Source organism: Archocentrus centrarchus, chromosome 4 (assembly GCF_007364275.1).
Source record: "Archocentrus centrarchus isolate MPI-CPG fArcCen1 chromosome 4, fArcCen1, whole genome shotgun sequence".
NCBI classification, from domain to species: domain Eukaryota; kingdom Metazoa; phylum Chordata; class Actinopteri; order Cichliformes; family Cichlidae; genus Archocentrus; species Archocentrus centrarchus.
The window spans coordinates 5,702,651-5,720,960 of record NC_044349.1 but is presented as its reverse complement, the minus strand read 5'-3'; the positions used below and the strand labels follow the sequence as shown (position 1 = coordinate 5,720,960).

The 18,310-nt window shown below is 38.8% G+C and overlaps 1 protein-coding gene across 7 annotated transcripts in view; it reads left to right on the top strand.

Annotated features, from left to right (window-relative positions):
* The window catches only part of LOC115778823 (regulator of G-protein signaling 8-like), a 60,032-nt gene that overhangs the window by 26,084 nt on the left and 15,638 nt on the right, over positions 1-18,310 (top strand). For 2 of the 7 annotated variants that reach the window (XM_030727158.1, XM_030727159.1), the window contains exon 1: positions 5,285-5,428. The exons of 2 other annotated variants lie outside the window; for them this stretch is intronic. The gene's annotated coding sequence lies outside the window, so the exon portion shown is untranslated. Of the gene's footprint in view, positions 1-4,287; positions 4,347-5,284; positions 5,429-14,520; positions 14,563-18,310 lie in introns of those variants that run through there. 3 more of the 7 variants (XM_030727160.1, XM_030727163.1, XM_030727161.1) reach the window with 3 other exon arrangements.

Genomic DNA, 18,310 nt, shown 5'->3' with positions numbered 1-18,310 from the left:
ATGTTCTTCTTTTTTTTTGGGGGGGGGTGGCCAAGAAGTAGAGATGTTTGTTGGTTCAATTTCTGGCTACTCCAGTCTGCATGCCAAAGTATCCTTGGGCAACATACCAAACCCCAAGTTGCTTCTGATGCATTCATCAGAGTGTGATTGTGTGTGTGTGAATGTTAGATAGAAAATACTTAAGATGTAGAAAGTGCTCATGTGAATGGGTCAATGAGACATGTTGTATAAAGTGCTTTGAGTGCTCGTGTAGAGAAGAAAAGTACTATATTATAACCAGTCCACTTACCTTTTATACACATTTCAGCTTGTAAAAGAAGTGCTGCTGAATAAGTGAATAAACCAAAAATCAGCACTGCTTTTTGATGAAATTCATTTATTAATTTTTGAGCAGAGGTGCATGTGTGAGAATCCAGCAACTAAAGGCATGCAGCATTTGCCTTTAATACTTTTTGTAATGTTTGTCAGCCACTGTTGATGTAAAAAGAACTGTGCATAAAGGTGGGGCTCTGAGGCATCCTCTATTTGCTGTGAGATTATTTTGGGCAGCATGACAGCATGATTGAAAGCAGTTGTCACTGTAGTCTCAAGTGTTGGAAACCTTGTGCTACCTCTGCTCCCTGCCTCTGAATTTTGTTTTATTTTGATTTATTTCCTGACCCTGTGGGCCCTTTATGTCACTCAACATACCCTGAGGCTCAAGCCAAAGTAAGCCCATGCATTAAAACAGCATCGTGTTAAACAAGACACAAACATGAAGTGCAAATACAGAAAAGACTGAATATTACTAAAACAGCAGGCCCAGAGTAAGAGGATCTGTTCTTGTGTGCCTTTTCCCTCCCAGAGTACCCCCTGGGTACCACAGCTGGGAATCACACTACTCAAGTGGCCCCATAGAAGATGGGAGTACAAGTTGGTGATGCTCCACTGCCAGCAATGACAGGTGTGTCTACAGACCTGTGGATGAGAACTGTTACTACTAAACTTTGTCAAAGCCTTCACTGACAGAGTCCTACCAGAAGAGAATAGAACAGAAACAAATGAATTTGCGTACACCAGTGCAACACTAATCATGGAGATACTTGTACATAAGCTCAAGAATGCAATGTGTAAAGCTTGCCCTCCCCAAAGAAGAGTGCTGGAAGCCAACATCTAGAAAGTCGAAGGTGTAGACTAAGATGCGCTAAAAAAAGTCACTGATCACAGAAGCAATTATTTTAAGATATTCTTTGCTTAGTTCTATAGTTCGTTTGAGTCTTCAGATCTCAGTGACTGACATTTGAATTGTGTAAAATGTCAAACAGAGCTGGGGGTTGTGCATGTCAGGCAACGTGAAATACAAATTACTTGATGTGGTAACGATTTTTGCTTCCGGGAAAGGATTTCTGATGAGTCACCCAGAGATACAGTAAGGGACAAAGGCAAGTGGAAAACCTATGATAGAAACAGCTCTGAAGCTACAGCACCATGAAGGTCACATACCTGGTCAAATGTTTGTGGGTGTACATTCTTAATCACCCTCTGTTTGTGGCCACCTTGTCCCAAATGAAAAGGGCTCTGAATTACTCAGATTATTTTTCTGCTCACTGTAATGTGTGTAATTGCTGGTTGACAGTAACACACAGGGAAATAAAATGGATTGTGCAAACTGTAATTTTAAGAGCTTGTGTGTGAGTACAATTTTCTGTTTTAGGCACATGGACAAAGACTTGCTTTTTGTACTCTTATTTAACACTGCATAACAGGTGATTCACAAGGTACATTTGTAATAATTGCCAAGTTCAGATGGAAAAGGAGAGTTAACGAGGAATCGCTGCTTTCTTAAAGTGTGTTTACTCTTCATCTGAAGTGCACCAAAACCATTTTTCTTTTTACAAAATGATTTTTGTAGTATGTGTATAATCTTCCCTACTATTTTTTTTGTCCTTTTGTGCATTATGTACTTTGAGTATTTTGTCCAGCCCCACTGCAATTATTCTCAGTACATCTTGGAAGATGCTTGGTAGTTTTTCAGTGATTAGTGATGTTGGAGGGAGCAGAAGGGTGAGGGGTATCTGTCATTGACAGCACAGTGTTCCACTATGTGCGACTGTGTATCACTTATGTATAAAAACTGAGTACAATTAAGTTTTACACCAAAAGGTAAAGCAACTCATGGCTTTCTCATGAATGTGTTTCCTTATCAGTAAAAATAGGGTAAAGAACACAGAAGAGATTTTTTACTTAGCTGCCCAAATAATAATAATGATAATAATGTATTAGTATTATATAGCGCTTTTCTAGACACCCAAAGATGCTTTACAATTTCATGCACTATTCATTCACACCTCAATCATACCTGGTGGTGGCAAGCTATTAATGTTGCCACAGGTGCCCTGGGGCAGTCTGAGAGAGGCGTGGCTGCCAATTTGCACCTACAGCCCCTCCGACCACCACCAAACACACAACCACATTCACACTTAGGCAATGTGGGTTAAGTGTCTTGCCCAGGGACACAATGACAGCATGACAGGGACTCAAACCAGCAACCCCCCGGTTGCAAGGTGAGCACCTGCCCACTGTGCCACTGCCACCGACAAATAAACAACTAAATTCTCCATGTGACAAAAGCAGATATCAGCATCACGATTGGGAATAGGAAAACTATGGAATAATGACACTCAGTACACCTACTGAGTGGGGACACACACAGCACACTGTAAAGGGCCACAGGTCAGACTCAAACCCAGGCCACTGCATTTCAGCTAAGGGGGACATGTACACCTGCTCACTCACTGAGCTAAACTGGCACACAGGAGTTGTTGTATTTGGACAAGAGGATGGAGTGCTAAGATTTCAGCTGAGGCTATCAACTTTTGTTAGCAAGCTGCAGCCATAAACTTTAGCAGATCTGTGCATTCATCTCTAATTAGAGCTACAATTTCACTCACCGAAACAGAATCGCACAGTTCTTCGACAGGCTGTGCCACACACCGAGCCATATTATTTGTCAAATAAGTCCATCAAAAATTCTCTAAAAAAGCACCAATAGGACAAACACCATTGAAAGGTCCGGTTCTGGCAGCTCTGTCTATCAAAGCAATAACACCTCCAACTTTAAGCCTTAGCAGTATCCAAATTGATTAGTCATAAAAAGATTCCCCAACCCTACAGTTCTAATGACTATCCACAGAGGTCCAAAAACATCTTTATTGCTCTAAACATCCTTTTTAATGGTGTTTAGCTGGGAATTTAACACAGGAGTCTATGAGGACTGTGAAAACAAAAAAAATACTGACACTAAATATTTATTAGTGACCAAGACGATTGTGTTTTAGTCATTATCGGTGCTGATGACGACTCATAGCTGAAACAGTCATCTGGCACATTCATTTATATTAAAACAGCATTGTGGCAGCCAAAATGCTGACATTTGTATACAGTCACTGGCAGTCACATTTACCAATGAGTCTCGCTCATTAATAAATATTAAGAAGAATGTTATTTTTATGGTTTCCAGTCCATGCAGCCTTTACATGTTTAGGATTTGGAGGTGCGTGCACTGCTACTTTGTAATCTATGATTTGCTTTTGCAGCCAGCCTCAAGTGGCCATTGAAGGAACTGCAGTTTTGGGGACTCCACCCTCCACTGTTCGCAGGTTTCATTTGAAATCTTCTCTTCTTAACCACTTCTTGCTTCTTTTATTTAAAGACTTGTATTCATGTCCCTTTTTGTATAATTTGCTGCAATCTTAAGACTTTTACTGCTTTAGTCTCTTTGATGCAACTGAGGCAATGCAGAAACTGTTTTAAAGATACTTTGTACACCTTCATTCTTGATATGCAGTGTACTTGATTTGTTTTGCTCTGCATGGGGGAAAAAAAGCAGTTCCAGTTGGAATAAGTCGTCTTTCACTGATGCCAACACAGCAAGAAAGTAAGCAGTTTAGCATCACTGTCTCAGAGCGGGTTAAGGCACCAGTATGCTTCACACAAAGTACTTGTCAAATTGTCTAACACTGTCTGAAACGGCCAATGCAAAATGGTTTTAATTGGCTCCTAGATAGACTTTCTCAAAAGAATAATGGTGTAAATGACTCAAGCTGCTAAGTCTTTTTACACTTTACCACTGTAACACCACGTGTGAGCGTACATCCGAGGAAAACGAGACAGAAGGGGACTAAGAACATGTGCACGTAGGCTGCGCTGTGGAATTGTTTGTGTGTGTGTGCGCGTCTGCGTGCATGTGTGTGATTTTATATAACACTTGGTTGCCTATTCAGCAGCAAGAATTATCTGTTCTCAGCCAGACCGCCTCCTCCACACTCTCAGTTCCTTGCAGATCACATCTTTCTCTTCGTGTCGCAGTAAGAAAAATATTTTTCACTTTCACTTCCATCTCTATACGCTCTTATGCTTGTCATATGGCATTTTCCATATGCTTTGAGCTACAAACAAATGAAGGTGCAATTGCACTTCTTGCATGCATTGTGTTTGTGTATGTACACCATTGCATAAAACATAAAGATAAAAGATACTACAAGATCACTATGCTTTTGTTGACTGCCAAATCATGCTATCTTCTCCATTCCACTTTGGATGTGTAGGTTTTGTTTTACATAATTTTTATTTATTTATTGTAGTTTGTACAGATGCACACCATCTAGTGAACCAGTTAAAGCAACTGTCTTTTAAACTGATCATGCAACTCAGAATCAAAATACTTTATTACTTTATTAAGCTCCTGGGATTAATAAAGACTGTTTCACAGATAAAAATGCTGGAATTTCATATGCAGTTTCCTGGGCAGAAAACTGAAAAACTGCAAAATTAAAATGAGCTCTCTCTGAGAGCCAAGGCTCACATCCTAAAGTAGCTCGTCATCAAACTGACTTCAAAATGATCAAAACTGTCAATGATTTACATCAATCAAATGGTTCTTACAACATTAATTTAAAGCAAATCACTTTAATCTGCAGTTAAGAATTGTGGGTAAGTCTTAGTCTTCAACAGGCACCCACAGCTTTATTCCTGCACTACATATTTACATTTCTATCTATTCAAACACATCACTGCTGGCATCACTGTCAGCGATGCTCCTCTCCTGTTCACAGATGTGCTCTGGGCTGTCCTTGGAGATTTCCCTGTGCAAACAAAGCTCTCTTCTCCCTGCGACTCTTTCGGTTTCCACCCCCCTCTGCCTCCATCCATCTCAGCTGCTCTCTCTCCCCCCACAATTTCACACCAATGAGCATGCCGCATGTAGCTCCCACTCACTGGCATCAGAAACACTAGATATCTTCAGTCCTGAGCGGTACAGTTTCACACAAATACACACCAGCATTGGCTAGACGGAGGCTGCGTTCTGCCAAAAGGCACGTTGGGGATAGGCAGTTATAAAAAAGAAGGGGGAGAAAGAGTCCAGCAGCTCTCTCACACCGGACTCAAGGTAAAGGATCCATATTAATTTATTGGGTGACAGAGTGTTATGTAATTCTGGTGTGGACACTGAGCTCCAGGCATTATGTGGGTCTTTGTTATTCTTAATGGTTCACAGCACGGATTATTATGTGTAGCTTTGAATGGAGGCTTACTGGAAAATGAGGGAAAACACTGTTGATTAAGTGATGTGACGTCTTTGAGGCTAATATTGGAAACAGTAATGAAACTATTACCGGAGAGTAATTCAAGCTTTGAACAGGAGTGTCATGCAGCTAATTTTAAGGACTGTTTGTGTGCACTGCAAGTCTAAATGTTTTCTTAAGTGTCTGCTTACTTACACGTGCTTTCAATTCCGTTTCCTGTGAGAACTGCTGAAAATCCGTTCACACCCTCCCACTTTCCCTCCCTTGATTCTGGTATCTCTGAGGGCTTTTCAGTCCAGTAAATGCCACTCAGCAGTGCCATCAAAGACAGAGAAGGGTTCTGAGGTGGCACCTTTCCAAGAATATTAAATTTCATCACTCCTAATCCTTCTTACCCTTGTTCTGTCAATCATTAACATTATTAATTAAAGGGTCAATTAACCTAAAATACCAAATTACTTTCTTACATTTTTCTGTCATTTTCCTCTGACTTTTTTTTTTTTTTGCCATCCATGTAGTTTTACTTACACTTGACAAAGAAACCCCATCAGAAGCAAGGATTCACATCCTGTCGGTGGTGGACCTAGACTCTGGGTGATCAGAGGCCGGGTCTGTAGGGTAAATGTATAGCCTGTATATAAAAGATGGACATGACTACTGCACAAATCGCCCGTTTGTTTGCAAAGCCCTTTTTTGAAGCCTCAGGCTGTGCATTTTCATAGTCCCCCTGTAGCTTTTTGAAACCAGGTGAGAGACTGTGAAAAAAAGGGACACTGTAAAATCAGAGTAGTGACTCGTCAGTCACAAGGTAGGGTCACCATAAAGTATACCCTCCTTTATCATTCTTCTGGAGACTAATAACTGTATTTAACAACTGAACTTTAATAACTGGGCTTCTTTTGCAGCCATGAGTCCCCACCACCACCACCACCACACCCTATTGGCCCTTAGAAAGAATGAAGTTTTAAGATAAGATAAGATAAAACTTTAATGATCCCATGACGGGGAAATTTGTGCATTACAGCAGCTCAGTGCAGAGAAGAAGGATGAATAAAACAAATGAAATAAAATAGAATAGAATGAAAACACTATATACATAATGGCACTTGTGGATTAGCTCCACTTTTTAGAAATTAAGTTTAAGTTAATTAAGTAAATTAATTAGTTTTGTGGATAGGCATCTTTTATCCAGGAATAAAATAGAATAAAATTGCTTTATTGCCATTATATATCACATATAACGACATTACAGGTGCTTCTCTCGTGCAGCAATATAGTATAAAGTATGTGAAAGCTCGGCAATTCATCTACTGGCACTTCTGAAGCTCACTTACATATAAGCACTTCATATCTTTATATCTAATCAAGTTTGAATTAGGCAGTTTTAAGGACGCTGCAAGAAAGTTCCTTTTCCTGTTTATCATGTGCACATAAGGAAAAAGAGTCTGTGATATTGCACATATGTTCATATGGACATTTTGTGTTGGTTACCTGGTTATGTCCAGAAGTCTCCCTGTGCACCAGTGGTTCAATGTGAACATTATGCAATATACCCAGTTCAATTCCAGTGAGGGACTCTTGTTATTCTCTCTGCTCTGTATCCTCATGTTCTGTCCCCGTCCCAGCTGTCAGTTTTCACAAAAAAAAAAAAAAGGAGGAAAAAAAAACATAATCCCTTGGCATTACATTTCCCACAAAAGATTATTTTATTTTTAACACATTAGTTGTACGTCAGTGCACTTTTAGGAGTCCCGGATATTGCTTCTTCAAACAAAATGCAATCAATGCAATCTGCAGAACATGTTATCAAATCTTTTTTTTATATAGTAGAAGAAAATTATAGAGGTTTCTTTTTTTTGTTTGTTTTTAATTAACATTGTCATCGCATGTAGCATTTCAAATAAAAGAGGAAGGGCAAGACAGCAGCTCAGCAATAGAAGTCAGTGCATGCTTGTTACATTTGTCTGAAAACAGGGTTTTAAATCCCACTGAAATGAAATGCTTTTAGTAGACACAACATCAGACCTTGGAGTGAATCTGCTTTTCTGCAAAGCTCTGGAACAAACTGATTACATAAATGACTGAAGGCGGGCTGAGTAAAAAGAGACGTGCTTACAGTCTGTGGTACTGAGCACTTAAAGCTTAACGGAACAAAGCATTTGGGCATTTAGGTCACCAAGCCCAGATACAAAACACTAGGATCACCTACTGTACACCACATCAGAAGCTGGTGAGAGTCACCGGTTGCATGTGTTAATGCTTTGCCAATATTCATAATGTTTGCAGTCACGTGGTAGCCGTGTTGCCTTTCTTCATTTAGACACAGAAATAACTTCCAGATTACTGTTTGGCCGAAACCCAGTCCAGTCGTAATTATTTGTCAGTACTGAATTCTTACTGTCCTTATCTTCACCCCAGCAAGCCAAATTTAGCAGGGCCGTAGAAAAGAAAAACTCATTCAGTCCAGTCACATCTCATCATTTTCAGATTTAGCCCACAGGAGATGACAAGCTCTAATTTTATCACCAAGCAAAATGTTCTCCACAAGCTAATGCAAGTCATTGCTGTGCCCTTATCATCCTGAACATGCGTGTGCTTTTAATAGCCCTGTGCAGCCAGTGACAAGCAGATTTACTTGAGTGTAATCTGACATAGCTCTGAGATAAATACTGGGCAGCCTTGTTTTCCCTCCTTTTACACTCGAGGTGAGTGACAGTGGTAAGGGCTTCCAGTGCTCACTTGAGAACTGCGTGAAGTGAAAGCAAAGATGTGCAACACCTTATTAACATACAGGATGTAAGGATTTCAAGAGGCATGACTTAGTAAGTGTGGATACCTAAAATATCCAGTTCAGCAGTGGTGAGCTGAACCTGACACCAACTGAGGTTGATTTTGGTACCCCCCCCAAAAAAAAATCAAGTTAAAGGCGCACACTTTTTAAAATAAATAATCAAATCAAATTATTGTAACTGCACAATAATTAATAGCTGTAGTTGCAAAGCCAAAGATAAAAAATTATCACCAAACTCTGCAGTTCGTGGCTAGTTGCAAGCATTCACTGTAAGCTTAATCAACTTGCTGAATCCATAATATGCAGTTAAGTGGTCAAAAATGATTAGTGCCATTTTGCCAATGTACAGTGCACACCAATAAAAATACTTTTGCAAAAGCAGCATCAAACTCTGAATTAATTATTCTTCAGACTGAGCACATCACTTCAGTGGGCTGCATCATTATTAATAGTTGGTCTTTAAAAATATAAAATATGTTTAATGACTTTCCACACATAATGAGTACCTGGTATTCACAGGGGAGCCAATATTGTCAAAATGAAGCACAGAATATCCGTGTAACATACTCCATATCTACCATGGTTTTAGTGGAAATCTGAAAAAAGTGGTAGAACACTTAGTAAAGTGGGAGTAAAAGGCTTTTAAACTCATTACATTGTTTGCATATTCATTACTTGTACTTTCTTTTGGAAATTTCATGGATCTTTATTTTTATTTTATTAGAATTTGGACAAAATTGGACAAAAGGGAGAGTGGCAAAATAAGAATCGCTGTCCAATATAAACCACTGTCCATGTGACAATAAAACTTCGAAGCTTCTAATACTGATCCAAACGAGCATCGCTGTTTCACCTTAGTGCCAACAAAGTCCTTTATGAGCAGGTCTTTCCACTCTTGCAGCCATTTTTGAAACACTTTCACTTGGTTATTTTTAAGCCATTGTCAAACTGAATGGTGACAGGCTTATAACATTGATTTCAGGGGTCACTGGAACATAAAAACTGCATCTTTAGAATTAACTGACAGATCTGATTAGAACAAAAAACTGATTATATTTCCTGGTTCAGTTTTTGATCATTTCTTTGAGGGAAGAGACTAAAGAACCTCAACATTTTGACATTGACTGGGTGGAAAGAGGATATGCTTATCGACATATTATTTCTTATCTATTTATTCTCATTTTAGCCATGGTGTTGTTGACATACAATATCTCTTCTGCCAGGGAGTCCTGCTCAACACTGTAAGTATAAATACCTGATTGGGTTTACCGCTGTTCTGTGATGACAGAATGGCCTGCCCTTGAAGCACTGGCATCGAAAAGACTCAGCAACCCCTCTGTCCTAACTTTTATTGTTCTAATTAAGTAACTTAAGTAAGTAGAGTTGGACTATACAAAGACATGCAATTATGGCTCCACCATAATCAATATGAAGAATTTTGGCATCCAAGAAGAATTGAACTCTCTACTTTTTACCAAGGTGTGAACCCTTAATTTGGTTTCACAGTCATCGGGTGATTCAAATCTCCAAGGTTAACAAATAATTGGTTTCTGCAACCACTTTTTTCTGCAGAAGAAGGCTATAAGAAGATAGTAAAGTCTTTGTAGTTAGCCCTTTCCTGGAATAAGTTCCAAGCACTTTCAGGAAAAATGGGTGAACATTCCCCCAAAATTTTGCATGCCATTAAATATTTGTTCAATGTGAAATGCATAGTAGCAATCATAGAGTAGATTGGATTTTTTTTTTTTCAGGATCCCAAACAAACTGCAATAACAGATAATGTACTGTACCCTCATATGGCCTGTGCTGTACATTGGTATTCTTTCTGAGATCAAGTTATAATCCACTGAAGCTTGTGAAGTGGACACAGATTATATTTCCACACAATAACCAGATAAAGAGAAGCCTGCAGCGGGGGAGTGACAATAATCTAACCGTACACGAATTAACCTTTTTGACTAGAAGGAAGATGAAAATAGTAACAGGGTGTTATGTGCTGAAAAGCCCCAGGGCAGTTTTTATCCCAGGTTGACTTGTGAAGTGAGTAATGAGCTCAGGTGTTCTCAGGCAGACCTCAGAGGACTGAAGAACAATGGAGTTACAGAAGGTGATTCACCAGATGAAAGTTTTAGATCTCTAACTAGTTTTTTAGTAATATGTCTCTGAGCTCATTACTTTAAAATTGGAAAAATGTATGGAAGTTCAAAATTAAATCACTATTAAGTTCTAAATGAAGGAAAAGAAATAATCAAAAAAAAAAAGAAAAAAAGAAAAAAAAAAAGTTCTAAAAATACCACTATACCACAAACTGTTTTGAATTATTTTATGGGACAAAAGAGGGAAGATCATTTATAGGTTTTCAGCTAGTAGATTTATGACTAACCAAATACACAAGCACAAAATAAGAGAATAGCAATAATAATAAAAACAACAATTGTTTTGCTGATTTTGCAATAATATCAAGATTTGCTACACATCAGAACAACTGCACATGCAACTTTTGCTCATGGCTGTGGATGTTTATACTGTAGGCCCACTTTTCCTTATGCACCCCAAGTGGCCTGTGAAGCCGTTTCCATTGCGTTCTTAGTTATCAGTCGTAAGTATGTTTCAGTAAAGTGATGAAACCAATGAGAATGAAAATAATCAGAAAAATGCACCAAGCAAATAGTAAGGGTCAAACTTCAGTTTATAAATGTATCTTCGGCTCACTGGATTACTTCAGAGTTCTTTGTATTTTATCATCATTTATCTCAATACTGCATTTACCATGGAGCATTTAGTGCTGTCCACACAGTTTACTTAGAATTTTCTTCTGTTGAAGTCTGTTGACGCGATGAAGAATTTACTTGACAGGGGCCTGATTCTCGTTACACTCACATTATTACGAAGTTTGCGATATTATTTATTAAAGCATGCCACAGTGTAATATAATGCAATTCTATGGGAAAGACTACCTCAAATTCAGAGGACTCTTTACTGTAAGCTGTAACCACAGTCCTCTGGCACTGGGAAAAGTCACACGGGGAAAAAAAGAAAAAAAACTTTCATTAACATTAGTGCTTTTTGTTTGTGGCTGCAGACATTTCCACAACCGAGTGGCAGCTAACACTTCCTCAGGGCGGTGCGTGTTGTGGATTGTCCTGTCCTGAGACCAGCAATAAACCCAAAATCGGCCCTGATTTCTCCTTCTGTTGTTGCTAAAAGTGGCGACACATCAGATGGTCTGACACATACTTCTGACTCTGGGCAGTCGGTTTTCCGCTTTCATGGCCAAGTGTACACAAATACACACAAGCAAAGGCGCAAGTGCAAAACCACAGTTGTTCTCTTTTGACTCAAGCCTCAGATCTGACAAGTTTGCAGCAGAGAGGAAAGGGACATGGATGGACTTGCCAAAGCTGAACTGTTGAGCAATCACCCTTATAACTTGTCATCTGAGTCACAGTGCATCTTAATTAGCCTGAAAACAGCAAAAACTGGCTCACAGAATGAATAGAGTAGAGCTAGACAATCAGTTGCACTTTTATTGTGACATTTGGCAGCAGTCAAGTATTTGAGAGATTTTCAGTCATCTGGGGATCTCTATTGTAAATTTAAGTATAGTATTAGAAGTATGGTAGTATTTGTCCTTCTATCTATGTACTCTATGTAAAAGGCTACTCAAAGATCCCCTTTCAGTATGTGCTACTTCAGTCAGAACTTTGTGGGATTTTCTTGCCATACTTAGTCCTAATTACTAAAACAGTATTTTTGACTCCTTGTCCTCTAAAGAACAAGAAGCCCATACATCACGGCTGCACAGTGCCACAGAAGCAAATCACCAAACATGCATCAGTGCCGCAGGGATAACACAAGCAACTCTATTCTTTCTTTAACGAGTGTGAAAAGGAGAGGGAGAATGAGGCTGACAGTGAGTGAGTGGAGTAATTAAGAAACTCATCGATTCATTAATTACGGGATGTGTGGATGCCAGTTACTGTCTGGATTTGTAGGGTTGCTGGGAAGCAATCAAATGGTATTGTGTTGTTACTGAGACCAGATGTGGTTGACAAAATAAGAATATTTTAAACTGCATTTAAAACTTAGTTTAAAAGTTTTATATTTTTATTAACTGTCTTGTTGAGACTGAAAGGAATAATAGAAGTAAAATTGTATAAACACTATAAATATTGTTCGCACATTGTAAATATATTAAATATGTATATAATACAAAATCTATGTATTTCAAATGTTTTTCTTTATTGTGATTATTAATAACATTATTACCAGCACAACAGGATGTCTATATTGTGAATGTGAATTCACGTTACCTTGTTACTTTATGCTGAACTGAAAAGGACAGATTGAGGCGAGGAGCAAAAAAAACTGTCCGTATTATATAATTTACAAAAATAGAACTACAGCAAGTGGTTAATTTTACACATGAACCATTCAGGAACAAGCTTAACACGCCTCGTGTCCTCAGTAATTAGTTTAAGAGTTCCCCTCATGATGTAAGTTTTTTTTGTCTTTTTTCAGAGAGACAAATTTACTGACATCCAGTTTAGTTTGGGGTTTGAGTCACCCTGATAAAAGTGAGATAGCTTTTCATTATTTCAAGCAGTGTTGTGAATAACCTAAACATTGGCATATTTAAGATTGTTTCTTTGATTTATGGCACGATAGACGCCTCTTGCTTGATTTCAAAGGACATGGCACACAATTTAATTCCATTTTATTTATATAGCACCAAATTACAACAATGAGCAAACATTTGGCGACAGTGGGAAGGAAAAACTCCCTTTTAACAGGAAGAAACCTTCGGCAGAACCAGGCTCAGGGAGGGGCAGTCATCTGCTGCGACTGGTTGGGGCTGAGGGGAGAGACAGGATGATGTGGGTCCTCCTAAGCATTTGGAACTAACACCTACCCACAAACACTGGGCCTAGTTTGGGAAATGTATATATTTTGGGTTGGCTTATATGGTTAATTTATTTTTTTAGCCGCTCTTTTTTTATTTTGAACTTTTATCTTTTTTTAATAAAAAAAAAAAAGAAAAAGAAAGAAAAAAAGGTTTACGTAAACATTTTGAAGTTTGATTTTTGCAGTGTGTACTGCACACTGCACGTCCATGGGGCCAGATGTCCCCCAGCACTCCAGTTGGATAAACAGTTAATGTCATGATGGACAGTCTGACAGGCAGAATAGGACCCCAAAGCAGGACTCCGTAACCAGAAGTTAATTAAAATGTCTTTATTTGTCAAGACCAAAACCACAAAACCCTTCCTGGGCAAAAATAAAAAGACGAGAATCCTGAACTTAAGATTTCCTTGGCAAAACATGGGCACAACAAACACCACCACACATGGAACAGATGACAACAACCTGCGATAACTGACCACAACACAGACAATATATACACACACTAGGTAATGAGACAATGGGAAACAGCTGGGAGGGAAAACAGGCAGACACAATCACACTAACGAGACGGGGGAAGCAATACTGTACATACTGCACAAGGAACAAGACACTACCAAAATAAGACAGGAAGTGGAAACACAGACCAAGACTAAGACACAAGAACTTGGCATGAGGACAGAGGTTAACCATTAAGCACAAAGACAGGACACCAGCACAACCTAAACCTAAGCCAGGGGCTTAACAAAAGAAACACAACATAATACCTTAAACAGAATATTAAGGAATAAAACAAAAGCACAAAACGGTGGGCCAGCAGCCCAGGAACAATGACAGTGGATTGATGACACTGAGGAGGTGAAACAGTATTATAGGAAAATGATAATTTCCTAATTTTTAGAGTATAGCACTTTAGAAGCAGAATTATTTGATCTATCATTAAAACAGACTAATGCCAAACAAAAAGAGATAAAACTAAGGTGGAAAATCAAAACCTCGAATCACAATAATGGACAACACATTACGATTGGAATAAAGTACGATTCTCCTTTAGTGCGACAGAGTGCTCAAACAGTAGGACGTATGCTGTGAAATGGTCTCAGAAGCAGGAAGAAAATGTAAGAGCAATGTATAAAACTTTAACTTGACAGACTGCTATTTTTACTTGCACTCCACAGGAACAGGAACAGGGATGTGACCTGTGCATAAGATTAGCTTCTCTTAACTTGAGAGATGACCTGACACACGTGCACTCTGCTTTTAACGTCAACGCAACGTCACTGCCGACATATTCACCAGGGCACCGTATGTACTCCACACAGTCGTGCTGTGTTTAGAATAGTAGGTGTTTAATCAATACTGTCCACTTACTAGTACCAAGCAAATGCATTTTACCAGTATATGCACTCGTTGCCTGGGAGAGAATATTCAGATGAATTTGCTATATGTACATCGATCTAATTAATACAGAATTTATTTTAAAACCTATTTTCTGCATGTAAGTTAATACTGCACACATGCACTGTATATAAATGCAGAGCGTCTCTTGTCAGCATACAAAAATGAGGACATGGGAGAGACATCTGAAAACCTGCATTGCACCAAGTTAGGTAACATCAAAGAATATTCATACACACGCGCACACAGACACAACTTCCATGATCTACATTTTAACATCCTAATCCACCAACCCCACCAGGCATCTCACGTCCTGGAAGTCTAGCGGATGCTTCCTGTACTTTCAGATTCATGACGCGTACTTGTGTGTATCTGAGGCATTCGAGTGCTGTTGCCGTTTTTAGTCTCCTTCCTCCAGGAGCCAGCCTTGCTGCATGGCTGAATAGAACATGCACTGCTTCCTCCTGACTACCCAGATTTGTCAGGGGTTTTTATAAATAGCTCAGTGGTAGCGGCAGCACGTGTCCGCATCATCCTGCAGATGAAGAATGTACCTCACAACAGCCACAGACACACAGATTTGTCTAAACAGAGGAGGAGAGATGGGGAGAGAAGGCATAATAGCGGGAGGATGGCATCTGTTACCGTCTTACTGACAGTTTCTCACTCACCAAACAAGCTTATCAATATGTGTCTCTCCTTATCAAATTCACTCGATGGCCTCCGCCTGCTAAAAATGGCACATGCTGGCACAAAAAAAACAAAACAAATTTGATCATAATACATGGTTCCTGCTTCCAGTACTAATGGATGCAAGCTGCTGTCTAATGTGCAAATGCTTATGTATTAGTGTCAAATATGAATTCATGACCAGATGCGTTTAAATTTAAAACACTAATTGCAGTCTAAAGGCAATATATTTGATGCATTATGCAATCTGTATGAAATAACCTTTAATTTCCACTTATCACTCATAAAGGGGATGCTTCGATGACTGTACTGTTCTGCAGCTTAAAAGCATAGCTTGATTACTGGAAAAGAAATACATCAACAAAGCCGAGGCCAAGCAAACAGTTTTTTTCTCAATATGCTGAATGGACTTGCTTACAGGAAGAAACAGAAAATTCATATTCTTATTCTCTACTTCTTATTTTGAAGCTCTACAGCTCAAAACAGCCTTGCGTCACTCCTCATCATAATTGTTTGATTAAAATTCACAATCCAGTAAATAAGCAATTGCAGATGCTCCCCACGTATGCTTCTAACCTTGGTAGATCTTGTTTCTTGACAGTACACCATTACATTACACTATTCCAAGCTAGCGAGTAAAACAGAACAAATACTGCAGCCATCAGCTGTAGCCCATGATGGTGGAGTTGGAGTTCATTTGCAGAATGAGAGACTTACTGAAGAATTAGCTGATTATGTTACATATTTATTGCCACAAAGAGTTTGGCAAAGTATTTGCCAAGGAGTAAGTTATAAACAGTATTGTTTTATTATTGAGAAAATATGAGGCAAAGTTGTGCGCTTTAATATCACAAGTCAAGATTAAAATGGAATAGAAATGACGATGTTGTTACAGTGCAGTGAATCATAGGAATAAGTAGTCCCAAATTGAATTTAATAAAAGACAGTACCAAATAGAAATGCATTATTCCTTCAATTGAACTGGAAAATGAAGCAGACCTGAATAAAACATGGAAACAAAAAATAAATTGAATTTTGTGATTTAATGATTACATTACTTCAACAACAGAACAAATCAACACATTCTCAATTCAATTTTATTTATATAGCGCCAAATCACAACAAACAGTCGCCTCATATTGTAAGGTAAAGACCCTACAATAATTAAAGTCATTGCTTCAGTCATTGCTCTGCTAGCCAATTATATCTGGTAGGTATATTTATGATCCTTGGAAGATGAATCCTACTTGACAAATGTCCATTTCTATCCAGACGTTGGAGTTTACCGATCCTATTATTACTGAGTACTTAACCTTTTAGCAGATTGCTTATATTCATCTGCTTTTACGGAATTTTCAACTATGTGACAAATCAAAATGAAAACTTTAGAAATGAAGAACTGTAAGGCTCCAGAACAGCCATTAAATTTGACAAGATTGTTTTGTTTCATTATGGTGGGCAGTGGTTAGCACTGGTGCCTCACAGCAAGCTCCTGGGGTTGAATCCACTGGCTGGTTAAAGGGTGTGCATTGTCTCCCCAAGCTCGCATGGACTCTCTCTGGGTCCATCTATGGATGAACCAACTCTGGCTTCCTCCCAGTCCGGAGACATCCATGGGTTAGATTATAGCAACCTGTCTGGGTACCCTGCCCTTTGCACTATGACCCCATCCCTCCCCTCAACCCCACAGCCTGTACTATCCAGTGCAGTAATTGTAGTGGTTCGAGTGTCATACTTATCCTCGCATCAGAAAGTCATCCTAACAACAGTTATTTATACTGTTCCTGACTACTGACGTACAGCTCCACCCTCACTAGTGATATTTAGCTAACTCAAAGTCTATATATACTCTACCATGCTTAAATTATCCCTACCTATTATTTTAGCAGTCCTCTCTGAAAATAGATTTTCATTACTCCGCTTGTGTTAAGTGCACCTTGAGATTATGACTCATATAGATGACACATGAGCTGCCTTTCTAGTCCAGTGGATTTATTTTATGCATAACATCCAATATATAACTTGGGCGTTTCTGGGGCAGGCTGTATCACATCTACAGTGCATCTGAAACAACCTGCCTACAGGTTTTGGAGAGTTACGCTTGGTGAGTAGAAAAGGTTTTTGACAGAACATTAACTCTTAACTGAAACCCAAACAAATATCTGTCAGTGCAGTACTTTGCAGTTTTCGTTGATGGTTTTGTAACCACACATTCTCCTCTGTGAGCATAGATGTGCTTCACTGACTTACCTCTTACACCTAATGGCAAAGCAGAATACTAAACAATTTTCATTAAATATCAATACTGCAAACCTCATGTATTAGTGCAGCCCAAACATAAGTGCACATACACTCTCTTACATGCATGCAACACCTCAAAACACTCTGTCACAGATAGAGAACACAAAGTGAAATTTTAAATAGCTTTGGAATTCATGTGGTGGACGAAGCCCATTATTTCCAGCAATTGGATTTCGGTTAGTTAATGAACAGTACATTTCATGCAATGTTCCCAATTCAAGGTCCAAACATCAAAACAATCTATTGCTCCAACTCCCCTGCTGCACTGAGATCATTCAAGAGAATAATTATAAATATAAAAAAGAATAATTATAAAAATAATGGCTTTTTATGCTAGGTAGAAGAAGGATGGATGAACAGATACACACAAAAGTTGTTTTAGTCATTTTCAAGCTCATCAGCATCTAATAGAATAGACTGCTCTGGAAATGTTTACATAACAGGACAATCAGAAAGGCCAAACAAACATGTAGATGTAACACTGCTACAAAGTGAGAGGACATTTTAAGGCAGTGAGGCCTCTACTTTTTAAAAGTCTATAGCCCAATGTGTGAGGTACAGTCAGCAGCCATTTAACTTAGATAAGCTTAAAGGCTGGAAGTAAGTAAAGAATGATCTTACTTGAGTTGTACTACAGACAAAACAAAAGTAATTTAGTTATCTA